Genomic DNA, 18,228 nt, shown 5'->3' on the forward strand with positions numbered 1-18,228 from the left:
AGGAGGTGTTTAGTAATGTCCATGTCCAAGCATTTTTTTAAAAACCCACAATTCTACAGAGCTCCTTGCTGCGGAGACTGCTGTTATAGTTATACTGGGCTGGCAGGTTCTTCTGTTTAAGTTCTTCTCTTCTGTTCAGTCCTTGTGTCCTACATAATGACAGTGTTCTTTGAGGTAAGTGGGCGGGGGGGGGGGGGGCTGTGGCATTCGCTTTTCCTGCAGACAACAATATCGTGCATTTAATGTTATATGAACCTCTGACTGTGCAGACCTAAGCTGAATCCATTCACTTCAATGGACGTGGAAGGGTTTAACTCTGGTCTAGAAAGTTGCGCAGGGTGTTGAAAGAGCCCCTGGAAACATAGGACATCTGGCCCAGCTATCCTGTACCCCTGTGTTTCATATAGGGTGACAAAAGTGTCTTTGTTCCCCCTGCAGAACTTTAGCAGCCTGTTTGGAAGTGGTGGGGGGAAAGCAGCCGACTAAGGTCAAAGGACAATGTCTGCAGCATTTTTAAAAACAGTCCTACCAGACTCATGAGGCAGGTACTGGGGAGGAATGGTGAATTTTGTAAAAGAGGCTGTAAGTAATATATAAATATTATATCTCAACCAGCACCCTCTCTTATATTATAAAGTGGGAAGTACAGCCCATAGAAGCTGAGGAAAGTGATTCTTATGAACACAGACTGCGAAGAAGGTGAAAGTGGTGATGTGGGAGAGAAATATAGAAGTCCAAATCATGTAATACCTTTTATTGAGGCCAACCCAAATTATACAAATAGGCAGATCCAAGACAGGGCTGTGAGGAGACTAAGCAGATATCAGGGTTTGGCATTCCCCTCAGACTCTTTCTTCAGCATTCTCTAAGTATGTAATTGCATATGGTTTGAGTGAAAACTGAGATTCTTGCAGCTATGATTACAGATTTTGAAGACATTCTCTCCCACAAAACACATATCACAAGGCTCAAAATGAAACTCTGAGAGTTTCCAAAGCTATTGCATCGTACCACGCACAGACCATGTTTGCGGAGTGCTCTGAAAAGCTCCACTGAGCCGCTGTTTGCCCTGTGCATGGTTTTTGGTGCAGCAAGAAGAGCAATGTTTAAATTTGAATGGATATTGTGGCCAATGCAGAGTTGATATTTGCATTACTGATTTAAGCCAAAAACCACTTAAGAATCACATGTCAAAACACCCATTGGCTTCAAAGAAGAGTAACAGGAAGAGGCTAAAAAAGTATGGCAAATGAAAGCAATAAGAAACAGGAGTTGTTGGTTTTCTATTTTTAACACATCTTAATCAGATGCCAGATAATCTGAAATTTAATATCATAAACTGTGCAAAAAAGCTCAGTGCAAAAATAAGTACCTCCAGTGTCCCAGAAACTATAATAACTGAAACATGTTCTGTTTAGGTGCAAAGCTGTAAACATCTTGGACCCTGCATATACCTACTTCACATATTTCCATTATGACTGCAGCTCTTCATGCAGGATAAGAGTGTTGAGTGACATTGCACAAGTTTTGCCATATGAGAGATCCTGGTTGAATTCCTAGTACGTTCTGCTAAAGTGGATCTTGGGTAGCTGGGCTGTATGACTGACACAACTGAAAGGCACAACTGGTTGATGACACAATAATGAACAAATTCGTGATGCTTACAGTCACTGGGTCCACAAACCTGGGTATTCAGGAAACACTTGGAACTGTTGGGGCATTTGGGATTTTAGGCAGTTGAATCAGGGCTGTCAGGTATTCCACTATTGGGGCAACCCAACACACACACACACCACTGACCACTCAGTAAAGCAGCAGGGGGGAAAACTGAATTCACCATTGCATTAATGGTGTGATGTCATTTCCAGGTTAAATCCAGAAGTTACATCACACAATCAATACAGGGCTCTAAGATTCACTGGAAGCTCTCTGGTATAGAGTTTCTGGTGAATCCTAAAGCATTAGGACAATGGCATGACATCACTTCCAGGTTCACACTGTTCAGGCAATGGCACATCCAATGCCCTGCCTCCCTGTCTCCTGTTGGTAATCCTAGGCAACCCCTTCTCCTCACTTGCCGTGGTTTGTGATGGCAGTGTTTTATATTGCTTGTCCTACTTGCAAGATAAAATTCAGCTTCAAAGTGCATTAAAAGTGGGTTGACAGTGAATTATTCTGCATGCGCAGAAGGGGCCAGAGGAAGGCAAAGGCAAATCACTTTTTCCTCTGTTGACTGGAATGCCCTGTGGATGGGGTTTCCATGAATTCATTGTGACTCAACAGCGGGTTCTTCTTACCAGGTGAGTGTTTGTGTGTGCATGTGTGCATGCAAACACAGATCACAATGAAATGAAAACATAACAATAAATATATTGTAAAGTACAGAATGAAAAAAATGTTTTTTACAAAATCCAAGCACAGCTAATAATGAACACTGGCTATTTCATGAAAACAAAAAGGGAAGAGTTTCAGAATTGGGGGTGGGGGAGGCAACAAGTCACATCCTGGTGGAGTTTTCAAGGCAAGGGACATTCAGAAAGTGGTCTACCATTGCCTGTCTCCCCATCACAACTCTAATAATCCTTGGAGGTCACCCATCCAAATGCTTGCCAGGGTTGATGGGCTATCCAGGTCAGATCCTACAAACTAGAAATTATATACAATAGCAACATTCAAGCAAGAGGTAGTGCTTCTTGCCCCCACCCCCCAATGCAGAGCTTAAAATGCCAGAGAAAATAATATTCATTCATTTTTTCCTACTTTTCCGTCAAAGATGATGAGGGGTTTGGAGACCAAGTCCTATGAGGAAAGAATGAAGGAGCTGAGTGGTTTAGCCAGAGAGGAAATGATTAAGAGGTGATATGACAGCCATCTTCAATTATTTGAAGGGCTGTCAGATAGAGGATGTGCATGTTAAGTACCATCAAATCACTTCTGACTCATGGTTACCCTATGAATGTCCTCTGAAACATCCTGATGTTCACAGTCTCGGTCAGAACTTGTAAACTGAGGGCTGTGGCTTCCTTTCTTGAGTCAATTCATCTGATGTTAGGTCTTCAACTTTTCCTACCATTATTGTCTTTTCCAGTGATTCTTGTCTTCTCATTATGTGACCAAACTACAAAAGCCGCAGTTTAATCATTTTAGCTTCTAGAACAGGGGTAGGGAACCTGCGGCTCTCCAGATGTTCAGGAACTACAATTCCCATCAGCCTCTGTCAGCATGGCCAATTGGCCATGCTGGTAGGGGCTGATGGGAATTGTAGTTCCTGAACATCTGGAGAGCCGCAGGTTCCCTACCCCTGTTCTAGAAACAGTTCAGGCTTGAATTCATCTGGAACCACTTGTTTGATTTGGGGCAGGGGAGGGGGGGAAAGCCAAGGTATCCATAACACTCAGATACAGGATAGAGTGCAGTTATTTTCTCTTGCCCCAGAAGACTGGACCAGAACCAATGGGTTGAAATTAAATCAAAGGAGTTTTTGGTGGATCCTCTGAAAGAACATCTTGACAGATTCCTTAGTTGAGCAAGCTTTTTTGGGAGGTGGTGGGCTGTCGTTCTTTGGAGGTTTTTAAGCAGAGGCTAGATGGCCATCTGACAGCAATGCTGACTTTATGACTTACCATACTATGGATTTAGGCAGATTGTGAGAGGGAAGGCTGGAAGAGATGAGCTAGTGCTCGGCTCTTATGGCCCCTTTTTCAATGTCCAGAGTATTGCCAATCACTTGTTTCCGGTCAGTAAGGAAATTCCCTCTAGGCCAGATTGGCCAGGGATCCTGGAGGTTTTTGCCTTCCTCTGGCATAGAACGTAGGTCACTGGGGAAGTGTGTGTGAGAAGTATAGCTGTGCATTTCATGCATTGTGCAAGCAGTTGGACTAGATGACCCTTTGGGTTCCCTTCCAGGGCTATGTTTTTATGTTTCTGGTAACATCTCTTGCTCTGCCTATAATAAAACTGTAGACAAAGCAACAGCCAGCACAGAGAACAATTCTATGATAAACACGTGAAAGATTATATCTCCAAAATATTCTTGCTTCTTGGGATAACCTCAAAATCCAAACAGTCCATAAGAGGCGAGATGCAGCTCAAACGGTACAAGATATAATTAAGAGCTGGGGGAGGCATTGATTTCAGTGTCCTGTTGGTTGACCCTACAGGGCAACTAGTTGACCACTGTATGAAAAGTGATGCTGGACTAGATGGACCACTAATCTGATCCAGCAAAAATAAAATAGATGTTGGTACCTTAGGACATGATACTTTTTTTTTAGACTGCAAACTTCTAAGCAGGATCTATTCGGTTTTTAATGTTTTGTTACATATCACGTTTATTGTTTGTTACATAGCACGTATTATCATCTTGCAAAGACACTCATTTTATGTCAGTGGGAATTCCAAGCAATAGCTCAAGCTGACTCTTTGCAGGCAGACTTAAAATAGCTCCAGCTGACTCTTTGCAGGCAGGATCATTTCACTTTCCCATCTGGATTCAAAGCTGTCACAAAGGGGCAACAGAATCTCCAAATGGACAGAAAATAATACTTTTGTGCTTTGTGTGATCTATTAATAGCTCATTAATGTCTCTGAGAATTATGTGTGTATTTGTGTGTATTTAAGGAAGACTTAGTACTTGGAAAATCTGTTTCCATACACATATAATCTCCAAGCATTCAAAAGGTATAATCAAGAGCTATTACACAGGACCACACCAGAAGGATATCTGAAATCTCAAAAATATGCATTTTTTTTTACCGTGAGAGAGAGAATCAAATATATCTATGAGCATACATATAACAGAGCTGTGCATAGATCTTTTCTATTTGGTTAATGCTCTACAAGCAGTCTTAAACTCAAACATGGACAATGTTCCCCTTTATGTTACTCTACTATGATGTAGAAAGGCTAACGTGCTTCTGGGATGCCACCAGGAAATGGACACCTTGCATAATGAACTGGGTTTTGGCTCACAAAAATAACTTGGTAGACATTTCCACAGTGTGTATCATCCCCTAGAGGAGGGTATTGGATTCTACCTCATATAACTTAGGGTGTCACAGACACCTCACCTGATAAAGATGTCTCAGGAGTGAAACAGTTAATAAGTCCTCAAGTATCCCAAGTGTCTCTTTAATCAGGAAGACTATCAAGGGCTCCTAATCAAAGCAATAATAGCCCTAGAACTCTCAGAAATAAAAAAGATAGGGCCAAGGTCAATGATGCAAAATAAAGAAAAAATATATTTTATTACTCAGTTATAATTCCCAAACACATTTTGTTTCTTCAGAGAAATTCTGGCAGTAATTCTCCTGATCTTGTACTCTTTTTGGAGAATTATATCAAGACTAACAAATTCCTTTGAAGAAGGCTTTTGGTGAAACATGTGGAGAATTTAGGGAATTTTTACTGAGTAATGAAATATTTTAAACTTTATTTTGCACCATTGGCCTGGGCCTTATTTTTAATCCTCTAGTGATTGCTGTAGCCCTTTTATTTCTCACTAGCAGTAAAGCTCATTTTACGGTGAAATAAAATGGGCTCTAGAAGGGTGGGGGAGGGTGAATCTATGGTTAATGAAGGAACAGTCTCCTTAACCCTCCCTGTAACCTTTAAGGGGGTTACTCCATCCCCCAACTGGGCCTGATTGATTCCATAGCACAAGTATTCCTAACAGAGTTGCCAATCTCTGATGGCTGGACATCTCTCAATATGACAACTGATCTCCAGGCAACAGAGATCAGCCAGTCCAATCACCTTTGAGAAGGGGACTAAGATGTTGGAGGGAGCACAGGAAAAGAGGGAGCTGAGTTCTGCCTTAGGAAGAGAGCAGGGACAACTCAGGTCTGACTCAGGGGAAAAAAAGCAGACAGAATGAAGGGTAGTTCTGGTTGTGTGGTAGAGTAATTTAGCTCTATCTCTAGGAAAGAAGAGATTGCTTGGTTGTTAGGCCTGTTTCTGGTGATGAACAGACCTTGTACAATTTACACAGCAATCCTAAGGACACTTGTAACCCCTTGAATCTACAAGGGCCAGTCTCGGGTGATTCTAATAAACTCAAAATATAAATCAAATTTATTAAAATAGAAAGCTTTTGTAAAAACATTCTCAAGAATATTAACACTGGTTCACTAACCATTGTCTTAGACAGACAGACAGACAGACAGACAGACTCTGTTTCACATAAAGATGTTCGTTCGGATAGTTGAGGTGCAGCCATTGGAGAAAATTGTGTACTTCCACATTTGAAAATAGTCCCAGATGAATATGAGAATTATCATTCATTTTTACACATTGCCTTTGTCAAAACCATTATTTTGTGCTCTATTGAACATGGCACGTTGATACAAGAGCATTTATACCAAAATGTATTTTTACTTTCAAAAGGATTGGGGCGGGGGGAAGGATCAGGGCTAGGTAGGCATTACAACTTACACACAACATTCTACAACAAAGAGGGTCCGGCAGGCTTTGCTCCATGACAAAGGAATATACAGTCAAAATGTATTTTTACTTCCCTCACGCCTTCCAAAATTTGAGCCTCCCCATACGATGTAGTGTACTTTTTTCCTACCACTTGAGTTCCCTGCTTGTGTGAACCAGGCCCAAGATTCTTTTGACGCTGGCACATTCCCCTTCCACCCCCCCACCCCCCCACCCCCCACACAGACTTTTTAGTTACCAGCCTTCTTCACACTTCTCTGTAACATGATAACAATAAAAAAAGATTGTACTGGGTATACGAAATTGAGGTAACAGTTTTGTGACTCTGGCACTGGACATGCTTTGCGACTCTGGCACTGGACACGCTTATAAAGGGATGCAAAGTCTTCCCCAGACCACTTGTAAAACATACTTCAGCACAGAGACCATTTTGCAGATTTCCATTCCATTGTTATTTTTCATCATCTTGGAAACATGATCGTTACTCCTTTTGCCCTACAATAAGAAAAGAGTCACCGTGTTCTGAAGCGTGCGGGGATTTTAAAAGGAATAAAAAGACTAAGCATTTCATGTCAGAAATCTCCCATATAATCCCACCACAGCAGAGAGGGACTTTCGCTCTAGAGGGTAGCTAAAACTAACATAATGATGAATCCAATCTTGATAAGCACAGTCTCTTAAAAGTTATTGGATCCTATGTAAACAACAGAATGGAAAAGACGTATAATAATTGTGACTAGTGTTTTCGTTAGGACTTTCTTTCCAGACAGCTGCTGCTGAATTGTACAAAACACTTGACCATTACCTCAGCACGGTCTGAGATTTTTATTTATGCACGAGGTAGAGAAAGTCTGATTTCCAAACCACCCACTCCTCCTATTCCATTTACTTATTTATTATTTTCAAAAGCTGGCCCATAGCTCAAATCCCTTCTTGAAAAGCCGTTACATGGGTGGGAGGGGAGTGTGAAGGGAACTTGTCTCAGCAGGAGACATGGAGTTTTGGGTTTCCAGGAGGAAGGCGGGGCATCCTGCCTTTCTCAAGTTGTTTTCTCAGACTGAGGTTTCAAACAGACAGCAGCTCTGTTTTGTGCCCTCAATGCCATTAGAGGTGAACATCAGCAGCCAAAAAGAGAGAGGAGTGTTATTCAATTAGGTCCTCCTGTCTCAGTGTAGCGCACAGGGGTGGGGTCACTTCTTCAACCGTTATAGTTCTTTCATTCCACGCTGGTATCCTGTCATAAGAGATGTGTGAGGGTGCCTTGTCATGGGGCTGGGAATTGGCACTGGCATGTTTCCACCACTCATCCCCCCCACCCATTTTGCAAGCAGGCATTTCTCAACACTGGGTTTCTTTCAGGTCTGTGTATATATGTTTTAGTCTTCTGCTCTTGCTGCTGCTTGGAAGCCAAAACTCCTATTGCAGCAAAATTTGTCGAGCAAATCCCATTCAAACAGCCTATTTGGCGTTTCCGTTCCTGGACCACAGCCCAGTTTTTATATCCCACCTACACAATTCTTAGACAAAAGTACAGTTACGTCTTGAGAGGAAATGGACTTAGTGAATGTCTTTCCCCCTTCTCCCCCCTCCCCACCTTTGTTAAAGGATACCTAAGGAAAAACTGTTGATGCAGCTATGGAAACAAATCTTTTTCTATAGTCCGCCACCCCCCCCCCCCCAATTGTCTCTTTTCAGTCAAGGACCATGAGTCTTAAACCTAATAAAAGATTATTCTAACCTTCCCATCAATTAACAAAGAGCACTGAGGGAGAGGTGGCCCCTCTCATTGAAGTCTGTGATACCTCAATCATTTTTCAAGTGAAAATTCTGCATTTTTGTTATGCAGTCTATCTGTAAATGTAGTGTCAGCATTTGTGAGTGTTTGCAGAAACAGGATCCAAACCTAAAAACTGGTTACAGTAGTCCAGAACAGAAGATTAAAAGTTAGTCTTAAGCTAAATTCTAATTTTAATTTATGCATTCAGTACATACATAAGAAACATATGTTAACCAAATATGTCTCTCGAGCGATGACTTATACATTTTCCAAATATACATGAACACACGAAGCTGCCTTATACTGAATCAGTGATATGGCAACAATATAAGTCTGTATCCAATGGCTTAAACCACGAGCAACGTGGGTAATTTTATCCACAATGTAAAATATACAATTTCATAAACAATGATTTATACATTTACAATTTGTATTGAAGTGGGTACACAGAGGCATATGGGGGGTGGGGGTGGCGCCCAGGGACAAAATGTCCTCTAGGTGCCTCCCTCCGCGGCCCATGTAGCTCCGCCTCCATACATTGTGTAACCCTGCCTTCTGCACATCCCTCTGCTGGCTCCTGCTCTCCCCAGGGCCTGGGGAAGGCAGAAGCCTGCCTGCACGGACCCTGGGAGGGTGGAGCAAAGGCATATCTAGGGAAAATGGAGCCCGGGGCATAATCTGAGTTTTCCACACACACACCCACTCCATTCTCCCTAGATACAGTGGAGGGGAGAGAGAAATCAAGCTGTCTGCAGATTTCACAGAGGAGCCCCAGGTCTACCACTAGGCAGGCAGGAAGGGGCCCAGGTCTACTGCTTGGGAAGGCTGGAAGGGGCCCAGGTCTACTGCTGGGCAGGCCGGAAGGGGTTGAGTCAGCATGCTGGCATGGGCTCTGGCTCCAGAGGGTCAGCACCCTCCCTCAACCTGTAGCGTCCACCTTAAAGGGAGAATCTGGGGTCCCTAGTTTAAACACCATTGAAAGTGATGCTGTTTTGGGGTGGATTCTCCCCCCAAAAAACAGCACCACTTTCAATGTTGTTTAAACTGGGGACCCCAGATTCTCCCTTTAAGGTGGATTGAAAAGTAGAATCTGGGATCCCTGGTTTAAACACCATTGAAAGCGATGCTGGAATCCACCCGCATTTCCTATTAGCTCCCATTGGAAACAATGGGGGATGAGGCACCTCTTTTGGGAGTCCATAACTTGGGACCCCCTGAACCAAACATCACCAAACCTGGGTGGAATCATCAGGAGAGTCTCCTGAAAAATCCCTGAAATTCAGGCGCCCCCTGCAGCCCAAAAACTGAAAAACACTAAAAAATACAAAAAACCACAAACGACCTGAATTTTTTGCATCCCTCACGTGACCAAATGGGGGCATTCGGGGACATTTGACTCTCTATGTCCCCATGGCAGATACGCCCCAGTACAATTATGTATAAAGTACATTTACAATTTGTATTTGTACAACAGAAGTTCCACCAGCAGCCCAAGGCAGCCAGCCTGTTCAGCCCTGCCTGGGACAGATCCTCCCTGTTGGTTTGCCTGCCTGCCAGCCAAACAGAAGTCCACCTGATGAGCTGCCACCTGCTGCTCATCGGAAGGAGTGAGAGTCCTTCCCCACCCACCCCATTGGAAACACCTGCAGGGGGTGGGGTCTGGCAGCTACCACAGTAGTTCCACTAGCAGCCCAAGGCAGCTGACTTGGGCAGCAGCCGAAAGGCACCACCCGTTCAGGAACTGTTTGGGGACGGTTGATGGAGCAGACTCAATGCTAGTTCACTGTATTTTAGTTTTTGTAGTTGTGGGAACTGTGATTTGGGGGTTAGCTGATATAATTGGCTATTGTTTATAGTATATCATTGTGATGAATTATTATGATATTGTTGTATTATGCTTTATTGTTTGCTGTTTATGCTATGCTTTATTGTTTGTTCACTACTGTTGTTTGCCGCCCTGTGCCCTCCGAGGGAGGGCGGGATATAAATTAAATGTGAAATGAAATTAAATGAAATTAAAGTAAGTACAATTGTATACAAAATAATACTTCATATATGAGTTGATGCTTCCAAGTAAACACGAAAGATAGCGCTAGTTAACCTCCAGTATTGGTTAACCTCATATTGTCTACTTGGCAAAGACCAGTATGCCATATCCTCCCATTCTCCTCCAGAGACATGGCAAGACCAAGGTGGGTCTTGAGATAAGGGCTGTTCAACAGTGGAATACACTACCTCAGAGGGTGGTAAAGTCTCCTTCTTTGGAGGGTTTTTTTTATCAGAGGTTGGATGACCAACTGTCAGGAGTGCTTTGGTTGTGTGTTCATGCATGACAGGGGGTTGAATTGGATGGACTTTTTGGTCTTTTCCAACTCTATGATTCTATGACTTTCCAGTGAGTCTGAGGTCTATCTGATTCTTTTAAATGGATGTGCTGGCACTTTCTGCATGCCAAGTAGGGTTCCCAGCTAATGGATGGCACCTGGCAGTAGATGGAAGTGGTGGGGACATGGGGCTCTATTATTTAATGTGGCATTATGTCATGTCTGGGAGGAACCAGAAGTGACATCATGTTGCTCTAAGAATTACTGGAAATGATTGTAAAACTGTAGTGTTTCTGGTGGTTACTGGAAATTATTGTAAAAATGTAGTGTTTCCGGTGATTTCTAGAGCAGCCTGATGTCATTTCTGGGTTTTACTTGGAAGTGACATCACGCTGTGCATGACAATAGCAATTATTTTTATTTTTGCCCTGCTGCCTGAAGGAGGAAGAATGGGTTGCCTACAGGAGCTCTCTCACTGTAATGCAAGACCTGGCAACCATAACAAGCTATGCCCACTTCTATCTACCATGTTTCCCTGAAAATAAGACAGGGTCTTATATTAATTTTTGCTCAAAACGGTGTGTTAGAGTTTATTTTCAGGGGATGTCTTATTTTCCCCCCATTATTTTGCGTCCCCCACATGACCAGATCAGCTGCACCGGAAATTCTGTAACTAGGGCTTATTTTTGGAGTAGGGCTTATATTTCAAGCATCCACCAAAAATCCTAAAAAATCATGCTAGGGCTTATTTTCGGGGTGGGTCTTATTTTCAGGGAAACAGGGTATCCATCCATCCATCCATCCATCCATCCATCCATCCATCCATCCATCCATCCATCCATCCATCCATCCATCCATCCATCCATCCATCCATCCATCCATCCATCCATCCATCCATCCATCCATCCATCTAGAATTGTTTAATCATTTTAGCAACAGCAGTGAAAAGCTGGTTTTCATTTCTTTTCCACTTAGGTCATTTCTGCTTTCTTTTTTTGGTTGTTCTGATCCCACTATGTATGAATTTATCCCCTAATATCAACATACATTTTAATCCCTTTAGTTTTTACTTCAAGACTTTTGTTTTTCCCTTGGGGTTTTTTTGTGATTCTTTTCTGATATTTTTCTGGAACTCAATTTTGAGTTGGAGATATAAGAAAAAAGACATCTCTGTGAAGGAAGTGGCTAGATATGCATGAAAGAAAAAAAGAAAGAAATTTAGAGAATCTGTTAACCCACTTCTTACAATGTTCCAGTGATATATTGATATTTTAGTGCCATTTTTTAAATAAGAGGGTGTACTGCTACCAATGACACCACTAATGACAACAGCATCCTCTCCTGAAAAGTCTCATTATTGAAGGCATGTGCGGAAGAAAGTAAACTGACTCCACAATTGTGAAAATGGAGAAGGAAGGTAGATGTGTGGAAGAACAGTACCTAAATTGATTACAACGGTTATGAATCGACTTCCAGGAAAATCAGAAGTAAGTTGAACATGTGGGAAAGCCCTTATAGTGTTTTCTGAAACAGTGACGACCCCAGGCATTGGCCAAATCTCTATATAAGAGTTTTAGAATTGTATGGTTATAATGGTAACTTGCAGGCAACTTATAGTGATCTGGGAGGGATTTCAAGGTAAGAGATGTTCAGGTGTCTTTTGCCAAGACCTGTCTTTGCATTGCGACCCTAAACTTCTGTGGTCTCCCATCCAAATACTAACCTGGATAGACCCTGCCTTGTTTCTGAGATCTGACGAGATCAGGCTAGTATGGATCATGTCCATGCAAGTAGAAAAGCTCACTCCTTTGAAAGGGGGAGAGGACAGATTATATTTGAGATGTGATAATGAGGGGCAACAAATTCACTTGTGGTTTCTGTGCATTTCATCTTAAGTGAAATCCACAAGCCTAGGCCCTGATGAAAGATAGACAAGATAGATGTAACACAGAACAGGGCATGAAGATATTGTCAGTCCAGCTAAAGATGATGTTAATGGGCTAAAGCTTACCATGTTTTCTTTGCAAGAAACCCCATTGCTTTCAATAACTTACTTCCAAGAAAATCCATTCCCAGTAACTCAGAGCACAATCCAGTTTAAGTTAAGTACTTTTTAAGTCCTATTAATTTCAAAGGAAGAGTTAATCATGTGTTAAGTACCATTAAGTACCGCTGATTTCGGTTGGGAGAGATTAAACCAGTGGGATTTAAAGGTGCTTAACTTTGTCTAGATTGTACCCGCAATGTCTAAGCAAAATCCTCATTATTGGCCCTATTTTGCAACAGAAGAGAACACAGGAGGGTAATGTCTTGCAGCATCGTTATCGAGGTTCTTTGCTTACACTGAAATCGCAGTCCGCAGTGCAAACACAGTAAGAACCTTAAAGGTCAAAAACCCCAGATTAAAGCTAGGTTTTTATTTTCCTCTGGAAGCTTTGAGCTCAATCCCTTTCCCTTTGAAGTCCCTGACATAATTCCCCTCGCTATCGATAGAAATAGAAGTGGACCTCTTTTTGAAACTGAGACTGACTGCACAAAAATCTTCCATGGGAAAACCATGGAAAGTTTCCTTTCCTGGGCAATTTTCTTCCAGTAGGTTTTTTTTTTAAATAGAAAGACAGCCCAAAATAGAAAGACGGCACTTTTAAAATAAAACTTCTAATTGACATTTTAAATTAATAATGTCCCACACATACCAAATTAATATACTGGGTATTGTCTCCAGTATGTTTTGCATTATATTTGAAGTTTCTTTCGCTGCTGCTGTACCATTTGACAGAGGGGTCAGGCAGTGAACCCAAAAATGTGCCCTGTTGGCAAAGTCAGCAGTTTCTCTTTCACAGTTCTTTCTCAGGGAAAGAAACAAGGAGTAGGATCGTATTTTTAAAATTTATTTAATTATAAACCCTTCCCCCGACAGGCTCAGGGAAACTTACCAAAAAATGCATAGTTAACAATTCATGATTAATTCTCACCAGGGAACTCTTAACAATGGCACCGTAATATCAACTCTAAGGGGAAAGAAGGAAGAATAGGGAAGTGAGAGAGAAAAGGTAAGAGGTAGGTTAGGCAAGAAGGATAGGGACAGGGAGGCCAGTTCTGTTGGAAATGCTGTTGCTGCCCTCAACCACAGGCCTGAGGAATATCTCCCTCTTGCAAACTTTGCGGAACTGAGACAAGTCCTGTAGGGCCCAGGTCTCATTTGACAGAATACTCCATCAGGCTGAAGGGACTCTGGCCCTTGTCCAGGAGGCCCTTCCTCTTGCCCATACACTCATCTTTGTTTATTGCTCCATCTTCACAACTCACTTCAAGAAAATAAAGGAGAAAGTTGAAAGGGTGTGGGTTCTGTGGGGCAGAACTTGGAATGAGTTTGCAACAACAAATTTTTTAAAACAAAATGGTTTACTTTCTTAACATATAATATATAACATCAACATTTAACATCACATTTCAAGGTCCTGTTCAGGTTGCATTTTCAAGTCCTTATATTTACAGTCTACTGATACTGCCAAGTCCAATTCTTCTTTGCAAGTGGGTTGGCTCCTGAAGACTCCAAGGGCTTGATGAACAGGATTCAACATGATGAAGGTTTCCAGGAGAACTCTCACCCATTACAACCACAAAAAAAGAAACCCTTAACAAGGTGTTAAGGGCTTATAGAAATCAAGGTCCAAGTCTGGTAGCCTTGTCTCCTCCAAACTACATGAGATCTGCTGCAGCCTCTTGCTGCTTTGAGTCTCCACCCCTTTCTGGGTCAACCCATTCTGAGCATGGGGGTTACAGGTGGAAAGTAGGACAGGCAGATTTGGCTCTGGTGTGTGTCCCCAGCTCCTGTACAGACTTTATTGTGGTTGTCAATGTCAACTGACCAGAGAAAAGGGACTTGACTTGTTCCTGTGCTTTTATCAGCAATATGATGAGCAGAAATCATCAGCAAGGCTTTTCACGGCTTGAAAATAAGCATGATACTCTGCTACCTGTGGTTTGAAGGAGAGTTGTAGTGCGCACTTGAAAAGCAGGCCTCATTCTTTGGAATCTCTAAGCAGGGGCTCTGCCATTTGATTTGATTTAGTTTTATATACTGCCCCTCCCTGTATAGGCTCAGGGCGGTTAAATGCAGGGATTATTAAATACAGAATCATAAAAGCAGGCGACAGAATAGCACCTCACTATCTTTCCTCCTCTTGCCTTGGTTTGGGTTCTTAACATCTAGCTGAGGTCTCGAGTTCTCCCAGAATTACAACTAAACTTCAAACTTCAGAGATCTGTTCTCCCAGAGAAAATGGTGGCTTCAGAGAACAGACTCTAGAGCAGTGTTTCCCAACCTTTTCAACGTCGCGGTACCCTTGACCTCGCTCTTCATATCTCAGGGTACCCTTGAGGTTCATTTGATGTTTTTTGCATTTTTAAGGTTTTTTTCTGTTTTTGGCCTGTAGGTGGGGGGAGTGGCAAGCAGGGGGAGGGGAGGGAAAGCAGTGTTGACAGCCGCATTGTTTGTTTGCGTAAATTCGGCATGGATTGGGGGGGATTTAAAGGGAGAGCTCCCTTTAAATCTACCCCCCCCCAATCCACACCGAATTTAGGCAAACAATGCTGTTTTTCAATGTTGTTTAAAGGGAGCCTATGAGGCTTCCAACCCCCCCTTCAAAATCCATTTGATTCTGGTGGGGGGGGGCGGCGGTAGCATTCTCATGGTACCCCTGGGACATGCTCAGGGTATTTCAGGGTACCACGGAACCCTGGTTGGGAATCACTGCTCTAGAGCATCCCCCCTCCCGAGCTCCCCTCCCTACCCAGACTTTTTCCTCCTTAAGTTTTGTCCCCAGATCTTCAGAAACTGAGGTCAGCACACATAGCCTGCCTGCTCTTTCACGACAGTTGCATATCTTTTGATAAGCCCAGGAAGGAAAATGCCTTCTATTCAAACAACTCTTAATCAGTGGAGTCTCCCACTCTCTCTTCATGTGGTGTGTTAACACTAGAAGCTAGTGAGAAAACTTTTCTTTTCGACAAAGAACAGTATGAGTCTTCCATCAATCACACATCAGAACTCACGAGATTAGAAGTTATTATCTTATAACATACTAGTTTATGCTGTTTCCGTGGTGCAGTTCATGATTAACCCAGTTGCACGTTTTAAAACCGGATTGCTAGAGAGACATTTCTTCAGGAGCCTAGATGTAGTGTCAGTTCTTCAATGGGAAAAGAACTCAGTTGCTGTAGGCTTCTGCCCCATAAAAAGAAAAGCCTGTACTTGTTGAACTGTGGATATCTGTAGTGGAAAACAGATGGCCAAATGGATAGGAAAATGTCAGACTAAATAAGAGGAGGAGAGCTTATGGTAGCGGTTAAAAAGACAACTGCATGAAAATCAGGATGGATGTTTAGACTTCATCCATCTGACAGAGGAATGAGCAAACCAGAGTAATTAAGGGGTGCTGCTTCTGTCATTGCTTGCTGAGAAATTTGTTCTGACATATCTGATTTTTCCCCATTTTGATCATTTTTTGTTGTTGCGTGGAATTATAATGCACTGAAGTTGTTCTGGGAAAATATAATGATATCTGAAAACACACTTGCTATGATGTAATCCTTGGAATGTCTATTTTTTACTCAAGAAGGATTCTTCTTGTTCTCATAAATTGAAAATCTAAAGAATAGCTGTTTTGCTCAACTTCCCTGGCTGTTATTTCCCCCCCCCCCCAGTTCAACTCCCAAGCATGACTATAAATGTTACCAGTTTTTTTTTAAAAAACTGAGAAATAATCAAATATTGAAAGGTAAAGCTGAAGGGCTAATTTTCTAAAGACCTTTCGTTACTGTATATTAGCCTTTATTATCAATATGAAACCAGTCCCATTAATTTTATATATTGTGTTGTCAAAATGATGAATGTCAGCGATTGCCTATGGCCGTGGTGGCGAACCTTTGGCACTCCAGATGTTATGGACTACAATTCCCATCAGCCCCTTCCAGCATGGCCAATTGGCCATGCCAGAAGGGGCTGATGGGAATTGTGGTCCATAACATCTGGAGTGCCAAAGGTTCGCCACCACTGGCCTATGGGATTCTCCCTTCCCAGATGGGTGGCCATTTTGTAGTGTCTATCAGGGCTGACCCCAACAGGTCTGGCACACTAGGCAACGACTTGTCCCCTCTCACTAGGCATAGTAATTAACCGCCACCCACACCCCTTGCCCCCATGAAGAAGAAATTGCTTCAGGGTGTCTGCAAAGCCAAGCCAAGCAAGGAGGTGCAGCAGTTAGGCAGTAACTCCCCCTAACATTACATGAAGTAGCTTCCTTCCTTCCCACCTCAACACAGCATGACAGGAAACTGTCATTTACACCCAGCAAGGGGAAGAAGACTACATAAGGAAGGAAGACTGCCTACCTCTCCCAGCCCCCTGATGAAGGGAGTGAAACAGCTGGCTCCCCACAATTGTCTACTAAGACCAGGCCACCTCACAAGACTGCTGCTTGCCATAGCAGACCCAGATGCCAAGGGAGGAGTAGAGGGATAGACAACAGGACTGAAAAGCACTCCTTCCCCTTTGATACCCTAGGCAATCACCTAATATTACTTAGTGGCCCTGATGACTACACTGCTTTCCTGAATCTGAGGAATGGTGACTTGGCTGGAACCTATTACTACTGGAGACCTCCCTTGTGAGAAATGTTTTCATCAACCAACACTCACTTGGGTGCATGACAGGAGTGGGGGTGTTTTCCATGGATGGATGGGTATGTGTGGTGGTTTCCCCGTTGCTGCTGCTGCCGCCAATATGGTGTAAAGGGTTCCATAGGACAAGTTTCCCAGTATTTACCTTGCCCAGTTCCCTGCAGTAACTATAAGGGAAATGCATATCTTTGCAACAAAAAAGGGCTTACAATTTATTCATTAAAACTCAATGTGCGATGCTGCTATCTATAGAGTTTTAAGTATGGATTTTAATTAACTATTTATTGTATAACTTTGTTTATTGTCGTGTGTTGTACACCGCCCAAAGCCCTACGGGGATGGAAGGTTATAAAATCGAATGAATGAATGAATGAATAAATAATAAAGGTGGGGACTCAGATAATCTGATAGATAGATCTTAGTAAAATAATAATATTGTGACGTAATGATATCACTATGTCCAATGATTGATTTTAAAAAAGAACAAAAAAAGAACAAAAGAGCAAAAGAACAAAAGCAAAGCTCTCTGGTTGTGAATGGGAAAATGGCCAGAGTAGGGTACAGGGACACAGAAATTGTGCCAATATGGATGAAATTGGGCGGACCCAGACTTTCCTGTTCAGATGGATCCTAGTCCAGTTTTCCCACTACATTGCAGCAAAGAGGTTTGTGACAGACTTCAGAAAAGAAAGGGAAACCACAAAAGTGTCTGGAAGCCCCACACTACTTCATGGGAACATGGGAGGGATACTTCCCAATATAAAGGCTGGGGCAAACAACCAGAGACAGGTTTCATAGTTATTTCCCTTAATTATCTTGGCTGGCGACAACAGCAATTATGAAAACTTCTAAAAACGTCTTCTGCACTGAGCATCCTACCTAGTCAGTATGTAACTATTACCGTACATAAGTTACTTGAAGTTTATTGTGGTCCTCTTCACTTCTCATTTTTCCTGCTTTTGTGCCACACATATTGTAGACAAATAGTTTACAGGATGCGGT

Source organism: Sphaerodactylus townsendi, linkage group LG03 (assembly GCF_021028975.2).
Source record: "Sphaerodactylus townsendi isolate TG3544 linkage group LG03, MPM_Stown_v2.3, whole genome shotgun sequence".
Taxonomy (NCBI): domain Eukaryota; kingdom Metazoa; phylum Chordata; class Lepidosauria; order Squamata; family Sphaerodactylidae; genus Sphaerodactylus; species Sphaerodactylus townsendi.